The sequence below is a fragment of the Gekko japonicus genome, unplaced genomic scaffold (genome assembly GCF_001447785.1).
Source record: "Gekko japonicus isolate JY-2015 unplaced genomic scaffold, Gekko_japonicus_V1.1 scaffold3914, whole genome shotgun sequence".
NCBI classification, from domain to species: domain Eukaryota; kingdom Metazoa; phylum Chordata; class Lepidosauria; order Squamata; family Gekkonidae; genus Gekko; species Gekko japonicus.
The window spans coordinates 46,796-56,439 of NW_015174966.1; positions in this window are offsets into that span (position 1 = coordinate 46,796).

The window sequence follows — 9,644 nt, forward strand, 5'->3', positions numbered from 1 at the left end:
TGTGTGTGTGTCTCTTTAAAAGTTTGCATGCCTGGCTGTGTGATAGAGTGGCTGAAGAGACAAGTGTGGTGTGACTGGTGATTGACAGAGAGGGGGAGGGGTTTTGGAAGTGTTTCTGAGTGGATGAATAGGTATGTCTGTCAGGAGGGTCAGTTACAGTTTGGACAGTTGATGAGGACAGTTGATTAGTTAGTTCGTTCTGAAGTCTGTGAGAGAAGCAGTCTTGTGTGTGATATAGGAGTTAGTTCTGTGTATGGGGAAAAGTTGAATGTATATGAAACAGTAAAGTTTAAGAGAACAGAAATTATATTATATGCAAGTCCGAGTGACAGACTGGAGAGAAACAAGAAACGTAGATGATCTTGAGTTAAAGGGTTACAGTTACCTGATAAATCCCTGTAGAGGAAGGGAGCAGAGCTTGTGTGAGACACCAAACAATTTATCAGAATATTCACATTACCGGTTACTTTGTTATATCTTTTTAATTATGAAGTATTTCAATAAATCTACTTTTATTTAAGCATACCAGCTGAAAGGAATCCTTCCTCAGGAACACTTAGTACCTCGAAAAGCCTTAAACTCGACCTACCTACCCAGTAACAGAAACAGTATAGTATAAAGGCTTGGAAAGCCTTAAATTTCCTGGTGGCAGCCTGATATCCCCAATAGAACAAAATAAAAAGAACCCTTTTAAAGTAAAACCAGGCCTCCCCAGATAAGGGGTCGTCACAGACATTATCAGAGTAATCCTTCCAACCACCTTGCAAGGTAGGCTGTTTTTATTTGTGCCGGCTTTGCAGATGGAGCTTCTCGCATCATAGTTCATTCTCTTAATTTAAACGGTTAAACTGACAATGGAGGTCAAGTTTTTTCCAGGTGTTGTGCTACAGGGAGCTTGTCACTGAATGGGCGACTGCAAGGGACATGTGGATAACCGAAGGACAGAGCGTGGAGTAGATAGGAGAGAGGTTTGGGTAAGCAGTCATATTAATTTCCCCCCATTTTTGCCTCACCCAGAATTTTTATAAAGCGAAACCTGGTGGCAGTGAGGTGGCAGAGACCTGAGGTGGTAGAATGGACTGTGCCACTTCAAACTGCAGGTGAGGAAATCGCAACTGGGAATGTTCCTTTGAATTTTAAAAAAAATATATCCATGTGGATAAACAACTAACACATTAGGGGGGAACTACACCATCCCCTACTTCTGCTTGCTGTGCTAGTTTCCTGTCGGCAGGGAGTTCTTAACGTTAGAAGGCTTTCCAAAATATTATCTCCCCTCCTGTATAGGAAGTGGTACAGCCCGTGTACCACCTCATTCCCCTGCAGGTGAGAATCAGCCCTATTGAATGCGGTTGTGGTTCTCAGCTTCTCTGCCCCCAGGGAAATCTTTCCGTGTCGATGTCCACAAAACCATTCGCCTTTCAAGCTTTTCTATTAATTTGCAGGCGGTTGTAACACCCCGGAGGACTAATAGGCCACGGACTGGCCGCTTTTTGCTTGGCATCCGTCTTCCGTAGACAACGACTGCTGGCACGATGCCACCTTCGGGCAGCGGCTGCCAAAGCATTTCTCGTGCCCGTCTAATCTTTCACCCAGAGGCACTGCAGGCCATTTTACCTGGCCGTGTTGTTAGTGACTGTTGCGTTTGTCAATCAGCTAACTACACTGCCTAGTAACCAGGCTGGTGTTTGGGCACACGTCCAACATCCACACTCTCTTTTTCCTCCTTGTAAGGCCGCGAAGTTGGAAAATCTCTTTGATCATAGCAGACGGCACTACCTTCCGAACTCAAACTTGATATATGATGGAGTCAGTTAATGCTTCATGTCCAAAAGGTGAAGGGCTCAAAACCGTCTGCCTTGGGATTTCTTTAACCATCAAAATACTCCGAGAAAACGGTATATTAACATATATATGAACATACGAAGCTTCCTTATGTTGAATCAGACCTTTGGTCCATCAAGGTACGTGTCTACTCAGACTGGCAGCAGCACTCCAGGGTCTCTGGCTGAGGTCTTTCCCGTCATCTCCTACCTGGTCTTTTCAACTGGAGAGGCCGAGGACTGAACCTTTGGCCTTCTGCATGCCAAGCAAGATGCTCTACCACTGAGCCACAGCCCCTCTTTGCAGCTCTCCAGGGACTCTGGCTGAGGTCTTTCCCATCATCTCCTACCTGGTCTTTTCAACTGGAGATGCTGAGGACTGAACCTTTGACCTTCTGCATGCCAAGCAAGATGCCCTACTACTGAGCTACCCAGGGTCTCTGGCTGGACTGAACCTTTGGCCTTCTGCATGCCAAGCAAGATGCTCTACCACTGAGGTACGGCCGTATCTAGCCTTGAACACAGTACAGAAGACCCAATTCTGCCTTCAGCCCTGGCCCCCTTCTGCCGGGCAGAGCAGATGAGACTGAGATTCATGGGCCAAGGCTGTGACTTGGCAGAAGGCAGGTTCGTGGGAAGGGAGGGTCATAGCTCAGGAGCGTTGCAAGCAAAACATCTCAGGTTCAATCCCTGGGAGCTTGGTTTAAAGAATTTCGGAGCACACGTGCTGGGAAGTCTCCATCATGTAAAAAAAAGGGGGGGTCATTTATGTTCTCTGCAGTAACAGAAGAGGCCATGGCTCAGGGGTAGAGCATCTGCTTGGCACGCAGAAAGTCCCAGGCTTGATCCTCAGCATCTTTTTACAAAAGGAAATGTGGAAAGACCCCTACCTGGGACCAATGCTCCCTCTAAGCTGCGGAGTCTAGTGAGCAAAAATTCTGCTTTGTGAGCTACCGGCATTAAAGTTGTGAGCAAGCGATTTGGCTCCTGCATGAATTTGTTTGCTCTGGAGCCCTCCTTCCTGAGCCAAGACAAAAATGTGTGAGCCAGAGGCTAAAAAGCTGTGAGCTGGCTCACACTGACTCAGCTTAGAGGCGACACTGCCTCAGACCCTGAAGAGTCGCAGCCAGTCAGAGGCCCAGTCTGCATCTAGCATTCGCTCCGCTGTTCTACCAAACCCACACTGGGACGGAAATTCCATGCCACTTTCACTTGGATGGATTGTCGGATTTTATGGCAGGGTCCAGACTGCATGCCGGTTTTATAGAACTGTCTGAGCCAGCCACCTAAGAAGACCAAAGAGCTGACTGCGAACTGTGTAACAACTACCGTTGTGAATTTACTGAAGTATTGATACTAGCACTTTATTATAATTATGGTTTTAGACAGGGGTCATTTCGTAGAAAAAGAAGTGCAGGAGCTCATTAGCACAACTCATTAGCATAACTTATTTGCATAGGCCACACCCCCTGACATCACCGAAAGTGTGTCAGAAGGCAACACCCACCACTCAGGCTCCACCAGACTGTTTTGGATTGCTAGCTATTGGGGTGGGGGGACGTGCAGATCTGTCCTCGCAGAGGAGGGAGAGCTTGTACCTGAATAAAACCTGGTCTTAAAGGTGCCACTGGACTGTTTTTGACCGGGGGGCCTTGGTGGGGGGGCTCTGCAACTTGCGCTGACTGAGGGCTGCTGGGAGCAGGGGGTGGGGCTTGTTGCATGTGCCCGCCCCCTGGGCTCTTTACTGCCGGAGCTCCGCTCCTGTGCGCTCCTGCAGGGAATGACCCCTGGTTTAAGAATTGTTAATTGCTGCTTTCAACCTATTTTATGTGCATTGTTAAAATTTTAGGTGTTCTCTGTAAGCCGCCCTGAGCTGGCCTTGGCCGGGAGGACGGGGTAGAGATTTAATGATGGCCATTTGATGGCCGTTCAGGGGTGACTCTGCAGTCAGTACGGCGTTGGCCCTGGAGTATCCGAATGTGTTTCTGAGCTGCATCTCTTTCTGTTCCAAGGTGGGTTTGCTAAAACAAAGGAGCAAATGCTAGATGCAGGCTGGGCATCTTAGACTGGGCTAGATGCATCAGTGGTCTGACTAGCCGGAAGCAGTGTTCCCTCTAAGCTGAGTTAGTGTGAGCCTGCTCACAGTCTTTTAGCCTCCGGCTCACACCTTTTTTGTCTTAGCTCATGAAAGATGGCTCCAGAGAAAACTAATTTGTGCAGCAGCCAAATTACTCGCCCACAGCTTTAATGCCAGTCAGCTCACAAAGTAGAATTTGGAGGGATCAATGGCCGGAAGCCTGCTTCATGGCGAGGATTGCCGGCTCCGGGTTGGGAAATTCCTGGAGATTTTGGAGGTGGATCCTGGGGGGGGGCGCGGTTTGGGGAGGGGAGGGACTTCAGTGGGGCACAATATCATAAAGCCCACCCTCCAGGGCTCCATTTCCTCTGTCATGTGGAGATCAGGTGTAATGCCAGGAGATCTCCAGGCTCCACCTGGAGGTTGGCAACCCTAGGCATGCTCAGTTCAACAGCAAGAGTCCGAAATCCAGCACTAAAACCAGGGCTATTTTTGGGCAGGAACGCACAGGAACAGAGTTCTGGCTGGCTCCCGAGTTGGCCACGCCCAGCAGGAACTCATTGGCATAATAGGCCACGCCCAACAGCAGGAACTCATTAGGATTGGCTACATTAGGGGTGTGTGGCCTAACATGCAAAGGAGTCCCTGCTACAAAAAAAGGCCCAGGGTTTTGACAACAAACAAGGTAAACAGAATAAGAAGCGAAAGGTAGCAGTGGGGCCAGGACATTAGAAGCCCTCCCACTGTTGACCCCCCCCCCAAGCGCCAAGAAGACAGAGCATCACTTGCCCCAGAGCCCCTATCTATACCTTGTGGCTAATAGCCACTGATGGACCTCTGCTCCATATGCTTATCTAATTCCCTTTTGAAGCCGTCCATGCTTGTAGCCACCATCACCTCCTGTGGCAGTGAATTCCATGTGTTAATCACTCTTTGGGTGAAGAAGTACTTCCCTTTATCCGTTCTAACCCGACCGCTCAGCAATTTCATGGAGTTGCTGAAGTGGATTGAAACTGCATTATTTGGCATGTGTGGAAGTGCCCTAATAGTGTGCGTGGTTGTGGCGCAAGATAGTTTTAGAATCTGACAGTCATATTTCATCAGAAATTACACAATCTGGAGCATTTGATCCACTGCACAGATTTCTCCCACACAGCTGGGTGTGATTAATCTTTTCTGCACACTCCCCCCCCCACACACACACATTTAAAAGAAATATGGCTGGTTTACATTTCCCTCCGTTTCTCAGTTCCAAAGTACCACATGAAAGGGCAAGCACATACATCCTAGGGTGAGATGCAGGAGCTCTAGGTGGGAGAAGAGTGCACCTCTCAAGGTCAAACTAGATGTTTGCCTACAAAAAACTGCAAAGACATGAAGTATGCACTTCCTCATCATAGGCAAAGCTGCAGCGTCCGTGCTTAAAAAAAAAAAAAAAAAAAAACAAGAATAACATTAAAAACGACTTTAAAGTGTGTCTTTACACAAACATACACACACAGAGATAGAATAGAAACATGTATAATTAGAAACAAAACAGATAGATGCATAAATAGGAAGGAGTGTCCGTGAGAATCAGTGAGGGAACACCAAACAAAACAGCAAAGTCTTCACTCACTGGTGGAAAACAAAGATAGACAAACAGACTAATCTCCCCGGGGAGGGAATTTCATAGTTTTGGTGCCACAGCTGAGGGTAGTAAGACTGGAAGCGTAGCACTTTGCCTGGTCAAGGATGGAAAACTTTTCTCCTTCAGTGGGGGGAAGTCATCCAGGAACTGGTTAGGTCATGCCTTTGCTCGCTCGATAGGCTATGCAAATTTCTTTTGTTGCATGGCTCCTATAGGGCAAATTATGAATGCTACCTGTGATATCTGGTAAAGAAGGGGCATCTGTAATCATCACAGCAGCAGGGTTGAACCCAGATGAGGCAAACCGAAAGGAGAAAACAGGCGGAGAGTTCTTTCATTTAGGCTATTCTATACAATTCCCCCACTTGTTGTTAAATTAGAAGACTTCTCTGCGTTGTCACTGCTGGTATTTTCTTGGGGAATGTTGACCTAGGCTTAGAGATCCTAGCAGCAGGGCTATTTTTGGGCAGGAACGCACAGGAACGGAATTCCGTCTGGCTTCAGAGTTGGCCACGTCCACTACAGCCAAAACCTCTGCGTGCGTGGCTACAGAGGGACAGCCTGGAGAGGGACCCCCGGCAACTCCAAGGCGGTTGGCCGGGGGGGGGCCCTGGAAGGATCGGGGAGGCATCCAAGGGCCGGCTTGCCCGGGCTCACCCAGGCAAGCCAAGGGAAGGCATGGTGGTGTGACCTAATATGCTAATGAGCTGTGCTGTCTGGGGTGCGGCCTAATATGCTAATGAGTTTCTGCTGTTGGGTGTGGCCTATTATGCTAATGAGTTCCTGCTGGGCTTTTTCTTCAAAGAAAGCCCTGTGTGTCATTAAGTCACAACCGAGTTCTGGTGACCACTCTTCCCCCTAAGCTGAGTTAGTGTGAGTCAACTTACAGTTTTTTTAGCCTCCGGCTCACACATTTTTGTCTCGGCTCAGGAAGGACGGCTCCAGAGTAAACTAACTCCAGAGTGGGCCAAACCGCCCACTCACTACTTTAATGCCGGTAGCTCACAAAGCAGAATGTCTGCTCACAAGACTCCACAGCTTAGAGAGAACATGACCCCCGTGGGGGTTTCAAGGTGAGAGACATTCAGAGGCGGTTGGCCATTGCCTGCCTCTGCATAGCAGCCCTGGGCTTCCTTGGTGGTCTCCCCTCCAAGGACTAACCACGCGAATCCCGGTTTAGCTTCCACAGTCTGATGTGATCAGGCTAACTCGGGTCATCCCGTTCAGGGCCGCTTGCCGATAGCCTTATCTAGTTTTGGCCTCCCCCTCCTTCCCCTCTCAACCCCCCCTTCCTCCCCCTCCCCCCAGAATACAACAAACATGTAAAATACCAATGTCAGAGTTTAAAACTGTTAACATTTCACACCCAATTAAAATATAAACTGTATAAAGGTTTAAAATATAAAACTATAAGGCATCGCAGTCATAAAACTGAAAAAACCCTGAAAACAATTAGAACCAGAAAGTGCACACCTCCCCTTAGCAGCAATTATTTACGCTTCGGTGCTATTATAATAGCTAAGTATGTTGCTACTGAAGTGGTGATTGTCGGGTCAGTATCTGTCAGCAGATAAGAGACCACCCATCGCTCCAGTGGAAGGTGGTATTTAGATAAAATTGGAAGTGCCCAATATGACATAGGAGCTGCGGTGGCTCAAGTGGTTAAGACGCTGAACTGCAGGCTGTGGAAGGTCAGTAGTTCAGCAGTTCGAGACCCGGGTGCCGCATGACAGAGTGAGCTCCCGTCTCTAGTTCCAGCTCCTGCCAACCTAGCAGTTGCAAGAAATTGCAAGTAGATAAATAGGTACCACTTCGGTGGGAAGGTAACAGCGTTCCGTGCACCTTGGTGTTTAGTCATGCCAGCCACATGACCACGGAAACGTCTTCGGACAGCGCTGGCTCTTCGGCTTTGAAACGAAGATGAGCACCGCAACCCTAGAGTCGGATTCAACTGGCTTTCGAGCAAGGGAACCTTTACCTTTACTTTACCCAATATGACCTAAGAGGTAACCAAATGAGAACAAAACAAAAGGAGATGTGTCAGCGTCTCAATCTCGCCAGAAGCGCAGGTACAAAGCCTGTCTGAATACGGAGTTCGTGAGACACGTCCCTTTAATTCTGCAGATGGTACAGCATTTAATCTTGCAAGAGTAAAAGCAAATCTATGAGAGGGGGTTATGCTTACTCTGTATGTTGGTCTTAAGACCGTAATAATAATAGTACTAATAAATATCCTTACGACAGTCCCACGAGAGGGATCAGGTTGGCAGTGAGAAAATCGGTGAAGCAAGAGTGGGGGTCTTAAGCCCACCCCACCTTGCCCACCCTCCAATGTTCTTGCGGGATATACTGCACAGCCCGTGGGGATTCCATAATTTAGGGATAAAATCCCTAGGAATTCTAACACAGCGATATTAACAGGAAGAGAGCTGAGACCTGCATCTGGCCTGGACTTCCTGCTGTATTTCTGCTACTCGGCCTCTTAACACAAAAAATGCATAAACCCAACTCTCAACTTTTCCCCTAAGCCGCTTACCTTGCAAAAATCCTGGCGCTGGAACCTGCCTTTATAATTAAACATAAGAGCCTGGATTCCTTTCAAAGACTTGATCTGGGAAGAAAAAGAAGTTGACACAGCCTTTGACTTTCTTCCTTGATGGATAATCTCTCCCCCCCAAAAAATCATTTGCATTTCAGTTGCTAAGGCTGCTGCCTTACTCTGGAGTAATTCCCAATGGGTAAAAAGTGGGTTACTCTGAGTAGGGATCGGGCCGTGAACCAGCTCCAACTCCTTCTGATCTGTTCATTCGAAATAACGGAAAGTCGGACCAAATTTGAAGTCAGTCGGACCAAATTTGAAGTCAGTCGTAACATGCCAAAATAAGCAGCAGATCCCAGGTCTGGTGACTTTGCTCTGCCCTGAACTAGACTGGCGCAAGGCAATTTGCAGGATTGGTCCCGGGCCTGGGCGTTTGTATACCCTCTGTAGCCATGGAGTCTCAGGTGTGGCTTAGCAATGGAGCAGAGATCAGCGCTCTGAAGGGGGTAGGTTGACTTGACTATATGGTGATTTGATTGTGCATCGTCGCCATGGGTCACCGAAATGCCCAGCTTCTGCGAGATGAACAGGGTTGCCAGCCTCAAGGTGGGGCCTGGAGATCTCCTGGAATTACAACTGATTTCCAGATGACAGAGATCAGTTCCCTTGGAGGAAACGGCAACTCTGGAGAGTGAACTCTGTGGCATTATACGGCTCAGGACCCTTCCTCTCCAGACCAGTGTGGTGCAGTGGTTAAGAGTTGTGGCCTTTAAACTGGTGAACTGGGTTTGATTCCCCACTCTTCCATGTGAAACCAGCTGGGTGACCTTGGGCCAGTCCCAGTTCTCTCAGAGCTCTCTCAGTCCCACCTACCTCACCATTGTGGGGAGAGGAAGGGAAGGGGATTGTAAGCCGCTTTGAGACTCCTTAGGGTAGAGGAGGAGAAGGAGAAGAATAGAAGAGATTGGATTTATATCCCGCCCTCCACTCGGAGTCTCAGAGCAGCTTACAAACTCCTTTCCCTCCCATTCCCCATGACAGACACCCTCTGAGCAATGCTCCCTCTAAGCTGTGGAGTCTTGTGAGCAAAAATTCTACTTTGTGAGCCATTTGGCTACTGCATAAATCAGTTTGCTCTGGAGCCCTCCTTCTTGGGCTAAGGAAAAAATCTGTGAGCTGGAGGCTCAAAAACTGTGAGCTAGTTCGCACTAACTCAGCTTAGAGGGAACACTGCCTGTGAGGGAGGTGGGGCTGAGAGAACTGTCCTTGAGAGAACAGCTCTGACAGAACTACGGCTTGCCCAAGGTCATCCAGCAGCTGCAAGTGGAGGAGCGGGGAATCAAACCCGGTTCTCCCAGATTAGAGTCTGTGCACTTAACCACTACACCAAACTGTAGTAGAGAAAAGCGGGGTATATAAATCAAGTCTTCTTCTTCTCAAACCCCACCTTCCCCAGGTTACACCCCCCAAATCTCCAGGAATTTCCCAGCCTGAAATTGTCAACCCTGGAGAAGAAGCAGAATCGCTGACCTTGAAAATGCAGGTTTCATCCTTCATATCTTGAGTCTTCACAGA